This window comes from Notamacropus eugenii, chromosome 1 (genome assembly GCF_028372415.1).
Source record: "Notamacropus eugenii isolate mMacEug1 chromosome 1, mMacEug1.pri_v2, whole genome shotgun sequence".
In the NCBI taxonomy this organism is placed as follows: domain Eukaryota; kingdom Metazoa; phylum Chordata; class Mammalia; order Diprotodontia; family Macropodidae; genus Notamacropus; species Notamacropus eugenii.
In genome coordinates this window covers 206479664-206504719 of record NC_092872.1, presented here as the reverse complement: position 1 = coordinate 206504719, position 25056 = coordinate 206479664, and the positions used below count along the sequence as shown (strand labels likewise).

The 25056-nt window shown below is 40.7% G+C and overlaps 1 protein-coding gene across 4 annotated transcripts in view; it reads right to left on the bottom strand.

The window, feature by feature from the left end:
* Positions 1 to 7517, bottom strand: part of KIF20B (kinesin family member 20B) — a 101700-nt gene extending 94183 nt beyond the window's left edge. For 3 of the 4 annotated variants that reach the window (XM_072625006.1, XM_072625015.1, XM_072625023.1), the window contains exon 1: positions 7348 to 7517. The gene's annotated coding sequence lies outside the window, so the exon portion shown is untranslated. The remainder of the gene's footprint in view (positions 1 to 7347) is intronic. The other variant, XM_072625032.1, reaches the window with a different exon arrangement.
* Positions 7518 to 25056: the final 17539 nt, after the last annotated feature.

Genomic DNA, 25056 nt, shown 5'->3' with positions numbered 1-25056 from the left:
GCAATCGATTGCCCCCTCCCAGCTCAGATTCAATCCAGCTCAGACTCTGTCTAGCTGAGATTCTATCTGGCCCACTTATGAATGCAAGCGTTACAAATGCTTAGGCTCCTTAAGAGTTAACCCAATATGGTGACTCTTTAATAAATTTTGTCTTCCTTTGGTTTAAAAAAAAAAAAAAAAAAGACTGCCCCTTCCCAAAAAATGTCTTGGCCAGAGCAATTCGTAAGACAAATAAAACAGCAGGTACACTTATACTGCAGGATTCCATTATAAAGAAATTTAACCTCTTTTCCTAGTAAAGAAATGTAATCATCCTAAAACTTTCAAAGATATCACATAAAAAAAAAAGTTCCAATTAGTTTGTGTTTCAATGCAGTGAAAACCAGAGACTTATCCTTATATGGCAAATTTATGACACTGCTTGAAAACTATGGTAATCTTTGGGGATGGAAAGCAAGATTAAAGTTTGGCCACATTTTTAACATCTTCCTGTTTGTCAATATAACTTGTAAAGCTCCTCCCAAAAAATATACCATCACAAATTCTTGAAAATGATGAGATATTGCTTCACATTCAATTAATAATCTCAGTGCAAGTGAGACATGAGCGGACTGAATACAACAATGATGTACCTATGACACAGTTTATGATCTATAACAATGTTTTAAATACTCTGATATTCAAGGAATACTGAAAAGGGTAGTAAAGAAAATAATTTTCCAGAGAGTTTAAAAAAAAATTTTAGATTGCCTCAGTCTCTCATTTAATTACCAATTTAGCAGGGGGGCGGAGTCAAGATGGTGGATTAGAAAAACACACTTACACAGGGTCCTCCCCACAGCCCATAAATATCTGTAGAGAAGGACTCTCAACAAATTTTGGAACAGCAGAAGTGGAGAACAACAGAGTGGAGGAGATTTCCAGCCCACGGTGACCCGAAAGGCCCACAGAAACATTGGTGGAGCCAGACATGGAGCCCAGCGCAGAGCCCAGCCTGAGACTCCGGAAGGAGGACACATCGGGAGCAGAATCTCCAGTCCCAGCAGAGGGGCCTCAGATCCCTCAACCCACAGGCGCAAAAGGTCAGTGATGGGGTTTTATCAGCTGTCCAGGAAGGGAAAAGGGCCTTCCCATAGCTCCGGCAGCAGGCAGCAGCCACAGAGCTTGCACAGCAGCCTGTAAGGAAGCTCCATTGTTGGAGTGTAAAAACCCCTGGGGGCACTGAAGAGCTGAGTCTTACCTCAGCCCTGGGTGGAGGCTCTGGCCAAGCTGGTCTTTGTCTCACATTGAATGGCAGCCCTGCCCATCCAGCTTATCTGAAAATCAGCCCCCAGTGCTGACTTAGCGGAACTGGAGACCAAGTGGTTGTGGAGAGGTATCTGCTAAGATTCTGGGCACAAAAATCCTTCTCTGCGTCCAGACCAGTACATGCTTGATCGTGCCACCTCAGAGGAACTGAGATCTCACAGATTCCCAGAGTATACCCTACTCTTGACAAAGGACCCAAAAGTCAAATAACTGGTTGGGAAAATGCCCAAAAAAAGGGGAAAAAAAAACAAGACCATAGAAGGTTACTTTCTTGGTGAACAGATATCTCCTCCCATCCTTTCAGATGAGGAAGAACAATGCTTACCATCAGGGAAAGACATAGAAGTCAAGGCTTCTATAGCCTAAACATCCAAAATAAATATTCAATGGGCTCAGGCCATGGAAGAGCTCAAAAAGAATTTTGAAAATCAAGTGAGAGAGGTGGAGGAAAAACTAGGAAAAGAAATGAGAGAGATGCAAGAAAAGCATGAAAAGCAGGTCAACACCTTGATAAAGGAGACCCAAAAAATGCTGAAGAAAATAACACCTTGAAAAATAGGCTAACTCAATTGGCAAAAGAGGGTCAAAAAGCCAATGAGGAGAAGAATGCTTTAAAAAGCAGAATTAGCCAAATGGAAAAGGAGGTTCAAAAGCTCACTGAAGAAAATAGTTCTTTCAAAATTAGAATGGAACAGATGGAGGCTAATGACTTTATGAGAAACCAAGAAATCACAAAACAAAACCAAAAGAATGAAAAATGGAAAATAATGTGAAATATCTCATTGGAAAAACAACTGACCTGGAAAATAGATCCAGGAGAGATAATTTAAAAATTATGGGACTACCTGAAAGCCATGATCAAAAAAAGAGCCTAGACATCATCTTTCATGAAATTATCAAGGAAAACTGCCCTGAGATTCTAGAACCAGAGGGCAAAATAAGTATTCAAGGAATCTACAGAACACAGCCTGAAAGAGATCCAAAAAGAGAAACTCCTAGGAACATTGTGGCCAAATTCCAGAGTTCCCTGGTCAAGGAGAAAATATTGCAAGCAGCTAGAAAGAAACAATTCAAGTATTGTGGAAATACAATCAGGATAACACAAGATCTAGCAGCTTCTACATTAAGGGATCAAAGGGTGTGGAATACGATATTCCAGAAGTCAAAGGAACTAAGACTAAAACCAAGAATCACCTACCCAGCAAAACTGAGTATAATACTTCAGGGGAAAAAATGGTCTTTTAATGAAAAAGAGGACTTTCAAGCATTCTTGATGAAAAGACCACAGCTGAAAAGAAAATCTGACCTTCAAACACAAGAATGAAGACAAGCATGAAAAGGTAAACAGCAAAAAGAAGTCATAAGGGACTTACTAAAGTTGAACTGTTTACATTCCTATATGGAAAGACAATGTTTGTAACTCTTGAAACTTTCCAGTATCTGGGTGGTTAGTGGGATCACACACACACACACACACACACACACACACACACACACACACACACACACAGACACAGAGAGCACAGAGTGAATTGAACAGGATGGGATCATATTTTAAAAAAATGAAATTAAGCGGTGAGAGAGAAATATTGGGAGGAGAAAGGGAGAAACAGAATGGGGCAAATTATCTCACATAAAAGAGGCAAGCAAAAGACTTTTCAGTGGAGGGTAAAAGAGGGGAGGTGAGAGAAAAACATGAAGCTTACTCTCATCACATTCGACTAAAGGAAGGAATAAAATGCACACTCATTTTGGTATGAAAACCTATCTTACAATTCAGGAAAGTGGGGGAGAAGGGGATAAGCAGGGTGGGGGAGATGGCGGAAGGGATGGCAGTGAGAGGAGGGAGCAATTTAAAGTCAACACTCTTGGGGAGGGACAGGATCAAAAGAAAGAATAGAAGAAATGAGGGGCAGGATAGGATGGAGGGAAATAGTTAGTCTTACACAACACGACTATTATGGAAGTCATTTGCAAAACTACAACAGATATAGCCTATATTGAACTGCTTGCCTTCCCAAAGGGAATGGGAGGGGAGGGAGGGATGAAGAGAAGTTGGAAGTCAAAGTTTTAGGAACAACTGTTGAGTATTGTTCTTGCTACTAGGAAATAAGAAATACAGGTAATGGGATACAGAAAGTTATCTGACCCTACAGGACAAAAGAGAAGATAGGACAAGGAAAGGGAGGGATGTTAGAAGAAAGGCCAGATTGGTGATAGGGGCAATTAGAATGCTCGGCGTTTTGGGCTAGGGGGAAGGGAGAAATGGGGAGAAAATTTGGAACCCAAAATTTTGTGAAAATGAATGTTAAAAATTAAATAAATAATTTTTTTAAAAATTACCAATTTAGCAAAAGAAAATAATGTTACTAAACTCATAGGAATACAGTAGAAGAGTAGAAGATTCTCTGATCTGGAGGAGGCAACACAGTACTATAGAAAGGGCCCCTAGTGTCAAAAATCCTGCCTCTGGTGACCTCTCCTTAGGTGACCTCTGCAAATCACTTCAACTGTCTGAGTCTCAATTTCCTCATCTATAACGTGAAGGTGTAGAAACCAGTTCTAGACCTCTGAGTCTTTCCCTCCAAAGTCAATCCTTGATCCACTCCTCCATGCTGTCTCCCTCCAATGGAATATAATCTGTGAATGGGAAGGGATCCTTTTGTTTCCATCATTGCGTCCCCTGGCTTACACAGTGCTTCACACAAAGTAGACACTCAATAAATACTTGCTTGTTACTTGATTAGTTGGGAAGCAGTACATCTTGCATCCCATCTTCATAAGAGGAAATAAGAATCCAAAGAGCAGTACTGGATACTTTTTTAAGAAAAAGATTCAGGGCAACTCCTGGGGCCAAGCACCCATTCAACCTTATCCACCATTGTACATTTCACATAGAACATTAATATTCTTATTTCCCATCAAATATTGTACAAATAAACACTTAAGCTTAATAGTTAAGCTTCACTTATCTGAAAAATTTATTTATGTTAGCCAGTGCATTCCAGAATTTAAACTATGAAATAAGACACCTTTGTCCCCAAGGCCTGGAACCAGTCAAGCTGCTTTTACGTCACTTTAAGACCAGCTCCCCTCCATCAAATCAACTGCCAGAGCTTGTTAGAAAAGGCTATGTCAACCTCCTTCCCTAGCACTCAGATCATCATCCTGTAACTTTCCAAATCCAGATATCCCTCCTCAGCCACAACTTCCCTATGTATGTATTCTTGTCCAATGAAAACATAAACACCTAGAATATACACATGATTTTCAGCTTTTCTATACAAAGAGTTTGATGCATAATAAGTTCATTTTAGGAGACTTGCTTGGAACTGATTTAATACTATTATAAATTATGAAAAGGGAAGACATGAGGGAGTTTAGAGAAAACCCAATTTATCCTGCTGCTTTGACATTCCTCTATTTAACAGATCTTACCAAATTAGTAAGCAGAAAAGTCCATAGGCATGAATTGTTTCAACTTCGGTGAGTAAAGTAACCAAAGAATTACATGTCCAAATGTAGTTAGAAAAATGAATCACTGCATCTAAAAAGCTGTGTTTGTTCCTCCAGAAAATGAAATATATAATACATCTTGGTTACACAGATGATGTATTAGGGTTTAACATGAATTCACTCCTCTGTGTCATTCAAATATCCCAAAACATTGTGGGAACTTTCTCTCTTATATGTTTACATTTTTCTCTTTTTTTTCTTTTCCAAATGTAAACTCCCAGAGGAGTGATATCTTTTACTTCTGTGTATCTCCTACAACTTGAACAGGATCCTGCACAACAGTGCATGAATGTCCTAGTAGATTATTTTCCTCAAAGTGAGGGTTGAGGAGGGAAAGAATAGAGGTCTGAGCCCTAAACAGTGATCAATGATCAGTACTGTCTTTCTAGCTAATGACTTAACTTGTAATTTAAATTAAATAAACCTCTGCTACCCAAAGGGCAAACTACTCCTGTTCTGCCAATTGCAGAGATGAAGCTACTATTTTTCTAATTGGAAATAGGTCTCATTTTAGGGAAAACACTATTTTCTTGTTACCCTATGTTCAAAGAATAAGCTGGTTTCCTCATTTCATCCATAATATTATTAACATAATCTCCATAAATGTTTCTTAACCTCTCAGGAGTTTCTTATAACTTAGGATTTTTCTTGCAAACTTAAAATTTAAAGGACCTTCCAAAATATGTTGTTTCACAGTAAGTCTAACTGTGTTTGATAAACTCTCATGCTTCATCAAGGTGTGGTGTGGATCCTCAGCTCTTAAAGGCAAGCTCTAGCTGGTATCAGGAAGCTGGAAAGGTTTCAAAAATATCTTAAGACTCTTCAGGCGGTTTTCCAAGAAAAGCTTAGCTAAGTTTGGAGAGTTTTATTATCACTAGGTTGATCTGCAAAGATAATGCTACCATAACAATTCTTTAAAAAAAATTAACTTGATAAATATCAACAAACAAGATTATATTTCTCTGTACCTGTGGGTTTTAACTTAGGAGTTATGAATTTGGTTTTGTAAAAAATATCTTTACAAGTGTTTCAGTATAGTTGGTTTTCTTTATAATCCTATGTATAATATTATATGCATTGATAAGCACTATTCTCAGGAGTCTATAAGTTTTCACCAAATTGCCAGAGGTGTCCATCACACAAAAAGATTAAGTAAGAATTCCTGTCATACACAAAGAATAGAAAAAGAGGATTATATAGGACACTGTGAATTTATAACACAGATTGTTTTCTTTTTAAGTACATGTTAAATTTAACATGGTAGGACCAACACTATCCTCCTTGTGTTAACAGCTTTTGAAGACCCTCTACCAAAATGTAGACGGTTTGCTCAGTGGAAGTATTACTCACAAAATGAAAATTATAGATCCTTGAAGTACTGAAACCACTGAAGAATTAATCTGAGCCTACTATGATTATATCTAAACCTGGAAGAAAAATAAAATCCATAGAAAAATTATATACTGCCAGCAGTTCCTATTCACTGAATCAAGGAAAGAGAGAGGAAGGAAGGAGGCCGAAAAGGAAGGATATAGTATTTACAAAGCACTTGACAGTTTGCAAAATACTTAACAAATGACAGCTCCTTTTATCCTCACAACAACCCTGGGAGGAAAGTGCAATTATTATCCTCATTTTACAGATGAGGAAGCTGAGATGACAGAGATTAAGTGACTTACTTAGAGTACACATGCACCTAATAAGCATGGGGAAGAAAGGTAGGGAAGGAAGGAGGGAAGGAAGGAAGGAAGGAAGGAGGGAAGGAAGGAAGGAAGGAAAGGAGGGAGGGAGGGAAGGGAGGTCTCGCAAGTGAAATGGGGTGCCCAAGGGCCCGCACCTCACTTACAAGCCAAGACAGGAAGCAGCTGTCGAAGGTAAACAGAGACCCTCCCTCGTCCCCCCCCCCCAGTCCCGGGCCCCTTCCCCCGCAGAACCCCGTCCCCCTCCCTCGTCCCCCCGCCCCAGTCCCGGCCCCTTCCCCCGCAGAACCCCGCCCCCTCCCTCGTCCCCCCCCAGTCCCGGCCCCTTCCCCCGCAGAACCCCGCCCCCTCCCTCGTCCCCCCCCCCCAGTCCCGGCCCCTTCCCCCGCAGAACCCCGCCCCTCTCCCGGGCCCCTTCCCCCGCAGAACCCCCGGCCCCCTCCCTCGTCCCCCCCCCAGTCCCGGCCCCTTCCCCCGCAGAACCCCGCCCCCCTCCCTCGTTCCCCCCCCAGTCCCGGCCCCTTCCCCCGCAGAACCCCGCCCCTCTCCCTCGTCCCCGCCCCAGTCCCGGGCCCCTTCCCCCGCAGAACCCCGGCCCCCTCCCTCGTCCCCCCCCATCCCGGGCCCCCTCCCCCGCAGAACCCCGCCCCCCTCCCGCGGCGTCCTCCCCACCCCCAGCTCCGAAGGAAAGCAGCGCCGCCCTCAGACAGTCTGTCACCCAGTCCTCGGCACACGAGATTCTTAATAAATGCTCTGTACATGTATCCAACCCCCCCACCTTCCTCGCCTCCCCCAGCAGCTCCTCGCAGAGTCAAACACCTACCTCGGCCTTCCTTCGCCGCGACAGCCGAGGCCTCCCCTATCCCAGATCAGCAGAGCCCTGCCAGAGCGGCGGTCCGTGTTTTCAAATTCAAATGATGGCGGCTGGTGCGCCGCGGGGAATCAAGGGATGCGCAGAGGCATTCCCGGATGTGACGTCATGAAGCGGAACCCGCCCCCTAGAGAAGCGGAAAAACCTAATTAGCGTGTGGCGGGGCTACCAATGAGAGGAGGCGGGGAGGGGGAGGGAAGGGGGAGGAATCGGGGCCTGCGCGTTCGGGCGCCGGCGATTCCCCGCCCACAGAGGTTTGTCCCCTGCCGCTGGCGAGCGAGGCGTCTCCGTGGGGTCTGTGAGTCCGTCCGGACGCTCTTTCGCGCTAGGGTCGGGTCGCGGCCCGAGGCTCCTCCTGTTCGTTCCCGACTGCGGAGAGATAGCAGGCCGGGATTCTAGGACCCGGCACTTCCTGACCCGTCAGGCCGGGTCCCCCTGGGCTTCCCGGGAGGCCTGGGCCTGTGTCGGTGTCTGCGAACGTCTGTAACTCAGGCCGCGGCCCTGACCTTGGCCTTGGTCCTGACCCGCTGTGGTCCGGAGCCCCGAATGTGGCAGTCTGGGGGCCCAAGTTCAAGGCACGTCAGACCAGCGTGACCGTGGACGAGTCACTTCCCCTCAATTCCTCAATTTGTGAAATTGAATTAGGTATCTAGGCAGAGCATTAATTAAGCGCTTACGATGTACTGAGGGATACAAAGACTAGCAAGACAGCCCCTGCCCTCGAGTGTTACATTGTAACCGGAGAAGACTAAATCTTTGCTCTAATCATCTCCTTCTCTCTGTGACAGCGCAGCCTTGCCCCGGTGTCTGTGTTCAGTGTGCGTTTGTGTTGCCCTCTATATTATATCCGTGCTACAGTACAATACCATAAACATTTATGAAGTGCCTACTGTGTGCCAGGCAGGGCAGCCAGGAGGCCCAGTGCACAGAGTGCCTGGAAGACGAGTTCCGATGTGGCCTCAGACACTTCCTAGCTGTGTGACCCTGGGCAAGTCACTTCATCCTGCTTGCCTCAGTTTCCTCATCCCTCACCTGAGATGGAGACAGAAATGGCAAATCCCTCCATTATCTTTGCCCAGAAACCCCCAAGGGGGGTCCCGGAGAGTTGGACGTGACTAAGCAACAGCAATAGGTGCTGTGCTGCCTAAGTGTGAATTACAGCCTTTATGGGTGATTTCACCGTGGTATACAACCGAATTCTCCTCCTGAGCCTCTCCAGACTTCACATATCCTTCACTGGGTGTGCTTCCAGATCAATCGCAACGTGTTCAGAACCAAGCTTTGTGTCATACCCTGCAAAGACAGCTTACAAGTTCACAAAATACTTGCTGCGTAGGGCAGGGAACTGGGACAGCATGGGGTAAAAACAGCTTGTTCCTGATGTAATCAGTTTCCAATGTTAATTCTGCCTCCTGGAGGGATACATTTTGTATCTACCCCTTCCCCTCCCCTTTTTCCACACTTGTTAACCACATCCCTTGCTCAGGCTCTCTTTACCTCTCAATTTGAACTGTTGTAAAAGGTTCCTAATTGGTCTCTCCTGAAGTTTTGGTATGAAGATAAGAAATGACAGGTACATTACTTTTTTTAAAAATTTATTTTCAATTAGCAAGAATTTGTTTTCTGTCCCTCGACTTCCCTCTCCCCTACCTGAACAAGAAAATAAGAAAAAAAATCCCATACAACAAATATATAGAGTTAAGTAAAGCAAATTCTTGCATTGGCCAGGCCCAAAAATGTATCTCATTCCGCATGTTGAGTCTATCACCTTTCTTTATGGAGAGAATCAGGGTATCATGCTTCCACTTGGATGATTAGTATATTATCACTCTTTATTGTTTTAAAGGATTGTACAGATCTAATGGGTCACTGCCTCCCACTTGTGAAGGACAGGGTGAAGGATAATATGGGAATTGCATTTCAGTTCATTAAAAATTTTTAAGCACAAACCATTTGCTTAGAGTTGTACTGTGTGTGTTCTTCCTTCATTGCCAAAGAAGACCATGCCATCAGAGAAATGGTGACATGACTTGCACTTGGCTTTGTTTTGAGTAAGCGAGGGCTGTGCAGGTCACCAGCCTCACTTCTCCTCCAGAGCCATCTGAATTCAGTGGCCAGATATTCATCAGGATGACTGGAGATGACCCAGGATGAGACAGCTGAGGTTAAATGACTTGCCAAGATCACAAAGCTAGTGAGTGTCAAGTGTCTGAAGTGAGATTTGAACTCAGGTCCTCCTGACCCCTGCACTGGTGCTCTGTCCACTGCACCACGTAGCTGCCTCTAGAGTTGTACTAATCACAGTGGAAGGCACACACATACACAAACACACAGAATAGAAATAAAAGCAACATATCTCCCAAACTGAAATATCTCAAAATTATATAACTTGGTTCTTTTTGAGTCCCAGAGTGGCATGTCTTTTTGACACAAGGTGGTGCTGTTTCTAGACTTCCTGAAAATATTTGTGCATGAAATCAATGGAGTTTTAGTGAATAGGTTTTTATTTCTGATGGGTCATTGAAAGATTCAATGTCTTCATGAAGAAAATAAAAAATGCTATTGGTATTTATATGTCAAGCACTTTGCAAAAAGCACTCATTTGATCTTCTCTCCCATATCTAGTCATTTGTTAAATATTGATTTTATTTCCAAAATACATTATAACTGTTCATTCTCTCCCCTCATACAACTACCATTCTAGCTCATCACCTCTTACATGGGCAACCTGAAGTATCTCCCCTCCCTAATGCATCTTTCTCACAGTTACCAAAATAGTATTAGTGTAAGGGGGACTGCCAATAAGGGCCCTGTCCTGAAAGCAGATGCAAGGAACCCACATGGAGGTTGTTTCTGCTTATGTGTAATGCAGGAACCCAAGAGTCCATGTCAGAGCAAGCACAAAGATTCTGTGACTGTTTCTGGTCCTCATGGTGAAGAGGCATCTTTAGGTAGGCTGCTGAAGTGGAACTGAGAGTACATACAAAACATACCAACATAAGAACTGTTTCTTTCCTTCATACAGACAACAAGGTATAAAAAACAAACCAAACTGAAGGCTGGAGGATCAATGAGGAGGTCTCCTTTCTCCGACTTGGGAGGGCTAGTGAGAGTATGACCCTCTTAGGCAAGCCTGGACCCAGGATTAAGCATATCTTGTTTGTATATTCTCTACTTCAGCATAGGGCCTGGTGAATTTCCAAAGGTCAGAGAAACCAAAGTTCAGTGACAGGGTTCCATACCAGAGCTTGCTTACAGCTGAGTCTGGCATACCAGAGTAGCCCAGAGGAATGACTTGCTTGACCTAGCCCAATAAAGGATCAACCCAACAGTCCTGGTCCTTCAGAAAGAAAGTGAATTATTCAGAAGTTATGCCATATCCAGAAGTAAACCTTGTGATGGGATTGTTTTGTAGCAGCTACTTCATCTTTGAGCCATTCTTTCTAGGGTCAGAGATGATGGAGGGGAGATTCAGTTCAGGTGAATGCTTTTGTACTTTGGTTTTTGCTCTATCTTTTTTAAAGTAAATATCCCTTTACAAAGGCTATTTTACATAAATTGGGGATAGTAATCACAGGGTTAATGATATGAGGGAGTTATAAACTAAAACTAGTGATTGATATTGGAGAGAAAGGGTGCTCAAGTCAATAGCATTGGAAAGCTACCTCAATGCCTCAGGAATACCCATAGAACCATGAGTGTGTATGTGTTTGTCCCTTGTTGCCAAAGAAGATCATGCCATCAGAGAAATGATGACATGACTTGCACTTGACTTTGTTTTGAGTGAGGGAGGGCTATGCAGGTCACCAACCTCACTTCTCCTCCAGAGCCATCTGAATCCAGAGACCAAATATTCATCAGGCTGACTGGAGATGACCCAGGATGAGGTAACTGGGGTTAAGTGACTTGCTCAAGGTCACACAGCTAGTGAATGTCAAGTGTCTGAAGTGACATTTGAACTCAGGTCCTCCTGACTCCTGCACTGATGCTCTATCCACTGCACCACCTAGCTGCCCCAGGGAGATGTTGGCTAGCTGGGTGGTTCAGTAAACAGAGCCTGGGGTCGAAAAGATATGAATTCAAATCCAACCTCACACATTAGCTGTGTGACCTTAAGCAAGTTACCTATCCTGTTTGCCTCAGTTTCTTCAACTGTAAAATTAGGATAACAATAGCACCTATCTCTCAGGGTTGTTGTGTGGATCAAATGAGATATTAGTTTCATAGCACTAAGCCTAATGTTTGGCACAGAGTAGGCACTATCTAAATGCTTATTCCACTCAGTTCCATGGAGATGGTTGTTCTCTGAGAACATGACTTGCCAGTACAAGTGTAACTTGGGATAAACAGGATCATAATATGTAAGGACTACATTAGTAAAGCATAGGTCTGATCTTTTCTGCCAGGTCACTTGTCTAGGACACCCCAGGGACCCCCTCTTGCCTACAAGTTAAAATATAAGCTCTTTTGTTTGCCTTTTAAAATCCTTCACAAGCTGGCTTCAGCCTACCTTTCGAGGATTACTGCACATGACTAGAGTTTACTCACTTTTCGTTGTAGTCTAACTGGTCTGCTTTCTGTTTCACCATACACAACAGCCTATCTCTCAACACTATGGTCTTGTATAACTTGTACCTCTCACCTGACATGCACTCCCTCTTCATCTCTGTCTTTTAGAACTCTCAGCTTCCTTCACAGTTCAGCTCAAATTCCACCTCCTACAGCAAACCTATTTGCTAGTGCATTTCCCCATTTGCTAGTGCCCTCCTCCAGAAATTACTTTGTATATATGTTGCATATAATTTTCTCTTACGTGTTGGCCTCCTACCTCATACCCAACTGAGTGTAAATTCCTTGATCTCAGATACTATTCTATTTTGGTCTTAGTACAGGCTCTTGCCTTGAATAAATGCTTGGTGAATGAATGGATGAACCAAGAGCTCCAGACATGGTTCTTTCTTGGCTATCCTACTCTCTTTGGACCAAATCCCTCTTCTAAGGCAAAATTTTTGTCTCTGCATTGTTCTCAGTCATTGCCACCATAATACAGAAGACTTCTAGAGTTTTTATTGTATGACTTTGAGTAGCTTGCCATCCTGGCCCCAACGTGCAAAATGCTCTAGGAAACACATAAAGCACTGAGGAAACATACATAGAGACATGCAGAGAAAGACACTCAAGAAAAGCTGGTTCTTTTGTCCACATTGCTTTGATGCAACATGGTCCTACCTTTCCTCATCTCTTCCTTGGCAAACATTGTATATAAACAGCATCAAGAAGGCTGTTCTCAAATAGCAGCAGGGAAAGTTCTTCTGTTATTTGTTACCAGCATATACCCAATATGGGAGGCAAGTTGGTACACTCCTTAGGGCTATTGCTTACAACTACTGCCTACAATCCTAAAAGTTCACCTGAACTACCTTTCTTGCAGTGCTAACTGTATACATTGTCATAGTCCAGTCAACAACCATATTCTTATATGTAAACTTTTATAAGTCTGTCCTTTGAAACAGATCTGTTTTCTCTTTGAAATTTTGCTTAACACTGATGTTTCTTGCTCTCTTTTATATCACCCTCTCAAAAGGAAACTGGTTATATTTTAATAGTCACAGAACAATTTTTAGGAGTCATTCCTAAATTAGCTAAGTATGTGTAGAGAGATCAAAGACTTGTGAAAGCAAGTAATGAATGTAGTACAAAACTAGGAGAAAGAAAAGAGAAAAATATATGGTATATAATTAGAACAACTCCATTCTAACATATTTAAATAACTTATTAATGACAAGAAATGTAACATGGAAAAAAAGAAAGGACCATAAATACCAATTACAAGAATTTCATGAAGACTTTATGCTGGCATAGATCAGCTGTCATAATAAAAACACCAAAGAACCTAAAAGCATTAGAGTCAGCAAATATTTGATTTCCTTGACAAATAGAGAGTAATGGCAGCCAAAGGCAATACTGGCTTAGAATATAAATTCATTTGTAATACCTTATAGAGTATAACAATGAATGATTATGAGCAGTCTTGTCTCCAAAACACAGAGAAACAATACAGGGTAAGAATAACTTAAAGAAAGTTTATTCATGAGAGACCCAACTAAGCAAAATAATACCAAGGGCATTTAAAGATTAGAATAGAAGGAGAGCAAAAAAACACAAGAAAAATGGAAAATATCTTCAAAGATTTTTTGTAACAAATTGTTTTTGTTGTCAAGGAATTATGAGAATAATAAAGACATAAATCAAGAGTATTAACTTGTGCCCCAGGTAAGACCTTCCCTGTTTATGCATCTGTCTGTGCATGTTTCTATGTGTGTCTCTTTTTCCCCACTGATGTTGTGTTGCATTTGTGGCAGAGAGTGCCTTAGGTTTATGGGAAAATATCTTATTGCTACTTTTTTTCTCTTTTCTTTTTCATCAAATGCCTTTGAGGTTAACTAATTTTGTTGTCTAGCTGACTAACAAAGACAAGGTCATTGATGGGGGCTGACAAGCTATAGTTTTTTAGTGGATGAAGTAATCTTGTGTAATGTTAATGTAAGGTTAATGGTGGGTGGGGAGAAGAGTTAAAGATCTTCCCTGCTCATTAATAGGCCTCAGATACCTTTTGTTAATTTCTAAGGTCATGCCCTCAGCTCTGAAAAGTGTACATATACTCTGAGGTGAGATTTTACTTTGGGACTTATTTTTTGGAAGAAGGTTTGTATGCCAGATGAGACTCTGGGAAGCTGCTAAGGAGCCCCCTGGATTTGAAAACCCAGATGTTGGTGCTTCTCTCTCTGGCAATGATACATGCATTGTCTATGGTCAGACAGTTGGAAGCACTTTCTGTTAGTAATTTTTGTTTGTATTTCTCTGAAGTTCAGGGTGCTGACCTTTTCTCTTGAACTAAGTGAATCATATATGTACTTGATTAAAGTAGATTGTTGACCCCTCAAAAGTTGCTTTCCTTTTAGAAAGGCAGATCTAAGAACCTGTGCAGCAGGCCCTCTTGCATATACCAGAGTCCTTGCTGTTATACCTTGTATAACGGATATATTGTATAAGTTGGGATACCCCTAGGTACCACATATGTTTCCTGCATCAATAACTAGTAATAGAACAATGTCTGTCATGAAGTGAGCCATGAAATATGGAAGTCATACTCACAAAAGTTAAAAACCTCTGGACTAGATGAGCTGTAAAGTCCTTTCCAGTTCTAACATTCTAGAATAACACAATTTTGGGTACCAAGTCCCTTTGTGTTCCCCATAATAGTGCAACACCAAGGAATGTAGCTGTGTAGCAACAGAACAGGTAGGTCAAGAAGGACCAAGAGGAGAGTCTGACTAGACAAGAAGGATCTAGATCAAACAGGCAGCAGATTGAAACCATTCGAGTCATCCAGGACTGGAAAGATCAGTCAGACAACAAACAGATAATTGGTTGAATTCAAGGAGTCAGTGAAACAAGGAAGGAAGGGCTCTAGAGTCTGCCAGGGGAGGGGAGTGGGTCATGAGGAATACTTGTGTCAGAGACTGTCTCGTGACATAATTGATCTGGGTACATTGCAGAGGACTTACTTAATCTTTTGACCTAGCTTCTCTCTAGAAAACCTGAAAAAATCTATGTCCCAGTTTATTGAAATCCATTGCCTCTGGGAAGGGATGTAGTTCACAATATTACAGAGAAAAGTTTTATTCTGAAAAGACAAAAACAAATCTTAAAAATACTTAACTCCATTAGTTAAGGACTAGATGTATGTATGCTATAAAGATGGAGGTGGCAGCATGATACAATGGAAGTAACAGTGATTGGAGTCAGAGGAATTGATGTCACATTCTACTTTTGATACTTATGATGTGACCTCAGCCAAGCCACTCAATCTCCTGAGCCTGTTTCTCCATCTATAATATGTGGAAGTTGCCAATTGATAAATGGTCAAAGGATACGGACAGGAAATTTTCTCAGAAAAAAAAAAATCCACTCTCTCCCATCACTTTTCTCACGGGAAGAGGCGGAAATTCACGAGATAGCTCGGTCTCACACCTCAATTCCCTGGTGTTCCCTGGGGGGCCTCATGAGAACTCTAAGGTTTAGAAGTTCTCACCTTTACCCACCCGAGACTGTCCACATGGAACTGAGCTTACACCCCCAACACCAAGCCATTTGAAAAATTCTCCAATTCTTCCAACTAATAACTGGAGAAAGAAAAATTAAGGCAACCCTGAGATTCAATCTGATACCTATCAGAACGGCCAACTTAAAAAAATAACAACAAAGGAAGACACACACATTAAAGCACTGTTGGGGGACTTGTCAATTGGTCTAGCCATTCTGGGAAACAATTTGGAAATATGCCTCTAAAGTTACTGAACTATCCATATCCTTTGATCAAGCAATACCATTATTAGGAATTTACTCCAAAAAGATTCAAGAAGAAGGAAAAGGACCCAAACATACATATAAAAATATTTATTGCAATTCTTTCTGTAGTAACAAAGAATTGGAAACTAAGATGTTGCCCATCAATTGGGAAATGGCGGAACAAATTATGGTATCATATGTAATGTAATCAAATACTATTGTGCTGTAAGAAATGATTAAAAGGATGGTTTCAGAGATAACTAGGAAACTTTGTGTGGATGGATTTGGAGCAAAGTAATCAGAACCAATAGAATAATTTATATAGTAATAAAGTTGTAAAGTTATAAAGACAACTTTAAAACACTTAGGAATTCTGATCAACACAATAATCAAATACAATTTGAGGATCCATGATGAAGCATGCTTCCCCTCTCCTTAGAAAGAGAGAAAGGGGGGGAAGAAAGTGAGAGAGACAGAGACAGAGACAGAGAGACAGAAAGAGACAGAGAAGAAAGGAGGGAGGTAGGGAGAGACACGATAGACTCACAGTGCAGATTGACACACTTTTTTTTAAATATGACCAAAACAGAAATTTGTTTTACTTGAGTATGAATATTTTTAAACTCTGAAAATGCCATTTTCTATTGAATGATGAGGTCAGAAAGTTGATTAGACAAGATTTAGAAGAGAGTAAGAGGAGAGGGAGTAGAAACACAAAGTGTTTTGCACATACTTGGTAAATGACAAGTGTTTGTTGAATTTAATTCCTCCCAACCAGTTATACATAATTGTATTCACTGGGACTTACTGCCATCTGGGGATTCTCTGTTTTAGGAGACTAAAGCTATATTAGGGCACACTGGGCAGTGTCCTAACTGATGGGCCCAGTTTCTTACCCTTCCCCATCCCCACCTCCACCCCTCACCGTAGAAACTCTCCCTTCTAACCAGTAAATACAGTCAAGCAAAACAAACCCACAGATTGGTCACGTCTGCACATGTATGTCTAATTCTGCTATACCTTTCTGGTAAGAAGAGGGACACATGCTTCAACTATTGTAAGCTCCATGCACACCTTACTTCAGCTACTGGACGAGGTCTTACTTCACCCTAAATTACTCTCCACTCAGGATTCTAAACTCTGACATTCCTCCCTGGCCACAACTATCTATCTTCTTATTTTTCCCACTCCTCTACTTCTCCTTTATTTGTTCTTCACTCTCACCAAATTTTGAGTTCCTTTATTTCTCCCTACTCTGGTAGTCTATTCATTCTGTTCTGTCCTCAATTCCCTCTTGGTTCAATATTGATACTAACTGATTTAACAGTGTTGATTCTAATAATTTAATCTCCTCCACCTTTTACTCACTTCTCATCTTTCCCATTCAATTAATTCTCAATCCTTGCTAAATTCTACCTTCTGCCTCCTCCCTTTTTCCCATATAACTCAACTGATGATGAAGGAAACCAAAAATTCTCACTGACGAGTAGAGGTGTGTGTAATACAGGTGAATAGAACTTTGCCCAGGTTCCCAAAAGGACACATCTTTAGGTTTATACTTCTTCCTTAGTAGGATATACTTTATTCCCTTGGAGATTCCCATCCATCGTCCTCAGGATCTTTCTATGGTACATCTTTCCTGATGCCTGGTTTCTCTCTCAATTCCTCAAAAAAAAACACTGAAGGACCATACTTTCTGGGGAAACCACTGCCACCCCCTAGCAGGATTATACATCTGGGCAGCTCCCCAAACCTGCACTTGCACTGTAAATTGGCTCCCCTAAAGTGCTGCTGTTACCCCAAGTACCAGAGTATCTTGAATTTCTACACTCATAAAACTATAGTCTACAAGCTCCCACTGGTGTTCTTACCCTTTAATTGTCAGCCAGGAGACATAATTTCAAAGCAAAGGCATTTATTAAAATGCAGTAATAAGAAGAGTAGCTACATAAAACTGGGGTGCGCTCTCCCACAAATCCACAAAGGTCCATGGCACTAGTAGACTTTACAAGCAATGATAGTGAAGAGCCCATGTAATTCACAACTGATATTGTAGAGCTCAATGTCTTTTCTTATGGAGTCCTCACACAACTATTCTCTGGGAAGAGTCTGCTAGGTGGGTCACTCATTTGGATTTAGGTTTGCTCTTAACTGCAGTTCAACTCAATTGCCTGGGATGGTTCTTAGTTGAATCCATAAATGGTTTTATTCTTAATTGTAGGAAGTCCAATTGATCAAGTTACTAGAAAGCCGTCTCAAGTGTTTCAGTGTCTGTCTGGAGAATATGTCTACTCCCTGATGGATATTGTATCTCTTACTGGTTAAATAGATATACTTCAAAGTCCTGTGGTCAGGGGATGGCGGAAAGATAGAAGAGGAGAAAAAAATTTCCTTCTAACCTCCAGCAATACTTTCCTCTCATAGGCCAGATTCTTCTTCAACTTTTGGGTCCTACCTGAAATGAATCCAGAGCTTTATGGCAATCAGAAGGGTGGAAAATTTTTACCTGGCCAGTGATGCCACACTTTTCAGTTCTTACAAATTTTTAATACATGAACATCATCTGTGATTAAATCTGGGGAGAGAGGGATCATTTGATCAGGGATCATCTCCCCCTCTTACACACCTATGGTGAGATTTTTCTCTGGATTGTCACATATTACTCCCTTCCCCCCTCAAATAAGTTTTCCCAGAAAGTTACAGTTACCTACGACTCTGTTGACTGGGTTAACTACAAAATTATTTAATCAAATTACATCTAGGTACACATTTACTCATCTCATACTGACTCTATTATATTCCTAACAATAACTGTTCCAAAATTTTTTGTCTCTCAATTTGATTCAAATCAATAAGCATTTAGTAAAATATCTATTTTGTGCAAGCATAAGTATGTGAAGCATATTACTTTAGGGTGCATGCCCATATTATTTAGTTATTTTTAAAGGTGATGTTTATTAAATAATGATAAATGAATCATTTTTATTCATCATACTAAAGAAAATAAGTGCTTTTGGCAAACTACATTTATTAAATTCTCAATCACAAAGGGTATTATTTTTACTTGTCAAACTAGAGAAAATAAGAACTAAATAGTAGCTGCTATAGATAATTAGGAGACACAGTGGATAGAACTCTAAACCTGAAATCAGAAAATCCTGATTTCAAATCTTGAAATTCCAAATTTCAAACTTCAAATTTAATAGCTATGGATTTGAACCTCTATCTGCCTCAGTTTCCTTAACAGTAACATAGGGATAATTTTAGTACCTACCTCCTAGAGGTCTTGTGAGGATAAAATGAGATTTTTGTAAAGTACTCTGCAAACCTTAAAGAGCTATATACATGCTAACTATTGTTATTTAACTTATTTTTAAATTAATTAAATATCACTTAAAGAATGTAAACTTTGATTCCTTTAATTAAACACATCCCCATATCCTAATATATAGAATGACCTTTTTATTCTTCTCTTTTTGGCTAAAAAGCAGTATTCTAACTGGACATTAGGGTCCCTAGACCCATATACTTCCATGAAAGTAAAGTTTTAACAATTTTTGACAAAATCACCCCTTTGAGATTTAAAATTTTAACTTTTTTTGGTCCTCTTTACTCATACCCACTAGGCTCCCAGAGTCATGTAATTGTAGTCTGAATCAAGGAAAACAAAGTAGTCAGAAGAGTCAAAGGGGAAAAATGTCTGCTTGATGGATTGAAGAAGGAATATGGAGATCAATTAGGGAGTTATTAAAATAGTCTAGCCAAGAGATGCTAAAGGCCTAAGCTAGGGTAGTGGTCACATGAATGTAGAGGGAATAACAGATACAAAAAATTTTATAGAGATAGAATTCCTGAGATGTGTCAGCTCTTTGAATGGGAGAAGTGAAAAAGATGAGTTACAAAGATTACAAATGATGAATAGGACAGTAGTAGCACCCTTGATAAATACAGGGAAGTTTAAAGGAAGGGTTGGGTTAGATGAAAAGATAATAAATTCCATTTTAGATATCATGTGGTTGACATGCTGATGGGATAGTCAATCAAGCAACAAGAATTTACTTAATACTAACTATGTGCCTGGCACTGTGCTAAATGTTGGGAATACAATATGGCATTTATAAAGGTTAGAGACAGTTTATTTTATTAATAATGCCAGCATTTTAATAAAAGAATGGTCATTTGAACATCTCTCTCTTAGGTCAAAGACACTCATGGTGGCTGGGCTCATGACTTATATGTCCTTTTAGAAGAGGTATGTAGGGTGGCACTCAACTCTGATTGGTTAGCAATTAATGACAGAATGAATATTACAGTGAGGTACTGACAGTGACATAATGTCACCCTTGAACAGAGAGACTCTCTACACCCAGACCACCCCCAGCTTCTGCCTTTATTCAATTTGGACAAAAGAGTCTGTCTCTACCCAAGCTTGATTGAATGGAATTCATCTCAGACTAGAGATTCCTTCTAAGGTTGGGTGGGGTCAGATAGAGGTTAGTGGAGCCTTCAGAGATTGGGGTTTTGAAATGAGTATAGAAAAAGGGAGACTATTCCCAAATCATTAGTTAATAATAATCATTTCTCTCAAAGAAAGTCATAAACAATTCCCGCCCACAAGGAGCTTACATACTAATGGGGAAGACAACATGTAAATAAGTATGTATATACTATAGACAACATATTATAATATTATTGTATATTACGTATGTAATATATTATATAGTATGTATGTTATGCATAATATGATTGCATTATATTATTATAGTATATACCGATTTATTTACACTGTGAGTGTATGTATATATATATACACACACAGAATAGAAGTGAAGAAACCTTGGAGGAGAAGGTTCAGAGGCTACTTGCAAAAGGTGCGATTTCAGCTGAGATGTGAAAGAAGCCATGGGTGTCAAGATGGAGTGATAAAAATGGAGAGCCTTCCAGACATGGGGGACATTCAGTACAAAGGCACAGAGATGGAGGATGGCTGGTTATGTGCATGGAATAGCAAATTAGCCACTGTAGCTAGGCTGGAGAATGTGCAGAGGAGAGATGTAAGGTGCAAGAAATCTCTAAAAATAGGACAACGCTAGGTTATGAAGAACTTTAAATGCCAAACAGGACTTTTATATTTGATTCTGTAGGGAGTGGGGACTCATTGTAGCTCTTTGAGCAAGGAGGTGGCATGGTCAGACCTACACTTTAGAAATACACATAACTTAAAAGCTAAGTGGAGGATGGATTGGTGTGGGGAGAGAATTGAGGCAGAGATACCAGTTATAAGACTCTTGCAGTGATCCAAGGGAGAGGTGATGAGGGTTTGACTAGGTTGTGGCTATATGAATGCAGAGAAAGCAATATGTACAAGAGATGCTTTGAAGGTAGAAAAAGGAATAGCTATATGGAATGAGAGAATGAGGAATTGAGGATGAGTTTCAATGATGGGGAGCTGAAATTCTGGGCAAACATCTAATTTAGTAAATACTAGTGATCTAGCACTGGTTCATTAGTTTATATCAAGAAGGTGGGGGATGAGGTACAACCAGAAGGTACCCCACTCCTGAAACCAAGTCTCTGATGTATGTGACTCCTCCTTAATGTAAGTGCACTTCAAACTCAATCTATCCAAAACTGAACTCATCTTTCCCCCAAAACCTTTCACCCCATAACTTTCCTAAGTCTTCCATTCTTCCTGTTACTAGGGCTCATTACTTTGAGTAAACACTTTTTTGACTCCTCCCCCTCTCTCGCCCACACATGGAATTATTTGCCAAGTCTTTTTAATTGTACCTAGGCAATATCTTTCCAATCTCTTCTCTATACTCCCACTGACACCACCCTAGTTCAAGCTTTCATTACCTCTCACCTGAATTATCTTAATAACTGGTCTTTATCTGCTTTTTCAATTCATCTTTCACAAGTGACTTCTTAAGTTGCGTGTTTGATACTATGACTCCTCCCTCTATTCAGAGCCTCCCCATTGCCCACCAAAAAGAAAGTATAAACTCCTGATTCTGGCATTCATGATCACCTATGATGTGGTTTCAACTTCCTTTTCAACGTTAGCTCACAATTCTCTTATCCATATATCTATATTCTAGCCAGATAGATCTGTTTTGTGGGCTTCTCAATTTTCCTTTATAACATTCTTATTTATATATTCAAATTGTTGTAAACACAAAACCTGTATATAAGTCCTACCCTCTCCTATTCCTACCCTCTCCTACCTCTGTTCTTTTACTCAAGATATTCACTGTTGTTGAAATGTATTCCCTACCCCACCTTCCATATCTCTCTTGAAGTCCCTCTATTCCTTCAATTTGCAACCAAGTCACTACTACCCTATGAAGCCTTCTCTGACTAAACCCCTCCTCTCAACTGAAAATGATCTCTTCATACTATATCTCATTGCACTTTGCCCTCACCCTGGAAGTTCACTTTACCCCTGGATTTTTCAAATTGGAAGAATCCCTTGGCTTCTTCTTCTGATTGGCTAGTTCCTCTTAGAACCTCCATTTTAAGGCTGATGCCCAGGCAAGGCATGTCTTCTTACTTCTCCATGCTGTATTCTTAATTCTATATACTTCTTCATTTATCTTCCCACCCCACCTCCAAAAACCCCACCTCTCCCTTCTTCACCACTCCTTTTTAGCTTCCTTTTGCGTGTTATGTTCCTCCATGAAAATATAAATTCCTTAAGGGCAAGGATTACCTTTTTGTTCCCAGTGCTTAGCCCATTCCCTAGTACAAATTCAGTGCAACATTTGTAGACTGCTTCCTTCATAATCATCGCAAGTACATCTTGCACTTGGGTTCTTCTTGTTTTCCTCCTGAGGCTGATCTCTACTTAACTCACAACCCTACACTCAGAGCAGTCCTGCTCTAAGGCTCCGGGCTCTTGACTACTGAAAGTTCACCCACCATCATTCCCAGACCAGAAACTGGGCCCTGGAGGACTTGAGCTCAATTGACTACATGGGGTAGTGCCTAGAACGCTAGGCTTGGAGTCAGAAAGATCCAAGTTCAGATCCTGCTTCAACACTTACTAGTTGTGTGACCCTAGGCAACTCACTTATCTGCTCTGACCTCAGGTTGCCTCATATAAAATGAGGAGGTAGGAGTTGAGAGATAAGTGAATTCCTGACCAATTCCAAATTTATGATTATCTGAACCTTTTATGCCCAGAACTTCTACTCTAGAGAGTGATGGCTGAATGGTGGTTGCCTCAGTCAGGAACAAGTCTACCCACATTTTACTTCACACCCTGGCACATAGAACTTTTCCTCCATTGTCTTCTACTTCAATCCCCACTATTTTCCTCCTCTACTTCAAGGGATAACAAATCAATACTATACCATCTCTGGAAAGGACTGACAATTTATACACCTCTATTATTGCTCAGAATCCCTATAATTTAGCAAAACAGAGCACTTCTACCCAGCCACCATTCTCATATGTGTTGTCTTCCTCTAGTAAAATGTAGGCTGGAAGACAAGAACGATATTGCTTTTTGTTTTTGTATCTCCAGATCAACTGTCCTGGCCTCAAAACCAGGAAGCCCTGACTTCTAGCCCCTATTTTGTTAGCTTACTGATTGTGTGATCCCGAGCAAGGCTCTAAAAACCTTTAATGCTCGGGGTGACACTCTAAAACTGTAAGGTGTGGAAAAGATGCCTACCTTCATTGCTAGAGTGAGTTTCCTCCATTAGGAGTTTTATTTACCAATAAAATCACCATTGCAGTCCCTATCTTTGTCCTCAATCCCCAACACTTAGGACAGTGTCAGAGAAATAGTATAAGGGCTTAATAAATGCTCATGAATTCATTCACTATTAGACTCTTAAGTTTCTAAGAGTGAATCTATTTTCTTAGCATATTAAGCAGTACTACCTAGTAGTAGGAGTTTTCCTTGGATTCAAGAAGACATAGATTGACAGGATCATTGACTCATAGAATCTGAGATTTGGATGGAACTTTAGAGGTCATCCATAGAGTCCAAGTCACTCATGAAAGGAATTACCATTATAACATTCTACCGGTGCTGTCTCTGGCACATGTTGGCTATACAACTCTAATCAGGCAATTCTCAGTCTAAGATTAAGTGACAAAATCCTGAGTTGCCAATCTAATCTGAAAAGTGAGTTTCCACACCAGGAGATAGATCAATCTATAAATAGCTATAAATAGATATAGAGATACACCTGTATGTGTGTTTATACATATAAGATCCTATCTAGAGATGTATGTGTTATTTCTATGAGTATTATATATATGCCTTCATTAAATCATAGGGCCAAATGGGGGGGAGGGGAAATGTCCGGCCACTAACACAATACCCTGCATATAACTGCAGCATAAAAAATGTTTGTTGAATTGATTTAAAGTTGAGTAAATAGGAATAAATACCAAAATGTGACATAAGCTGGTCGGTTTTTTGGTGGGTAAAATCTTAAATTTGAGGAAATAAAGGTTTGAGCTTCCAAGCATATTGATTTATTAAGCAATGCATGTCAATTGCACAACAAATCAGGACCAGGCCTCTACAGTTTGATACTAGACTTCCAGGACAGGGGGAAACAGAGCTTTATGCATTTAAAGAAAACAATGAACAAGACATAAACCAGGATACAAAATTAGGTCATATGATTTCTAATTGGAGGAAAGATTAGGGGCCTTCTGAGTTGAGAAGGGGGCAAGAGATTTTTGAGAGTTGGGAGGGTAGAGAGCAAACAGGTACAATTCTCTGAAATCAAAAGAGATGTCCCACTCACCTGCCTCCCCAACCCAAGAGTCTATATTCAGTCAAAGGAACAGGAAAACAGTAACTGATTGACCAGTACAGGGCTGTCTCAATAAGCTATAGGTTGCTATCACTATTGTGGATATGTTTTGCATGACTACACTTATATAACCTATGTGGAATTGCTTGCCACCTCAATGAGAGGGGATAGGGAGGGAAGAAGGAAGAGAATTTGGAACTCAGTATTTTAAAAACAAATGTTTTACATGTAACTGGGAAAAAATAAAATACTAATTTTTTTAAAATCCTGTTGAAAAAAAAAAAGACGTATGGGTTACTTGAGATGTATAATTGTGAGAAATCCTGTATCAATCTTCAAATCTGATTGGGTTTCTGGTCACCAGAAACTAGGTCCTTAGTTAAGGGTCTCTAAGCAGTAGGTAGGCGTGTTCCGGCTTTCCAGCCACATAGAGCTAGGTTCAAACAGTGCAAAAAAGTTTTCTCACAATTCCTACCACTGAATAAAGTTTTCTCACAAGACAGAAATTGGACTAGACCCATAATTGAAC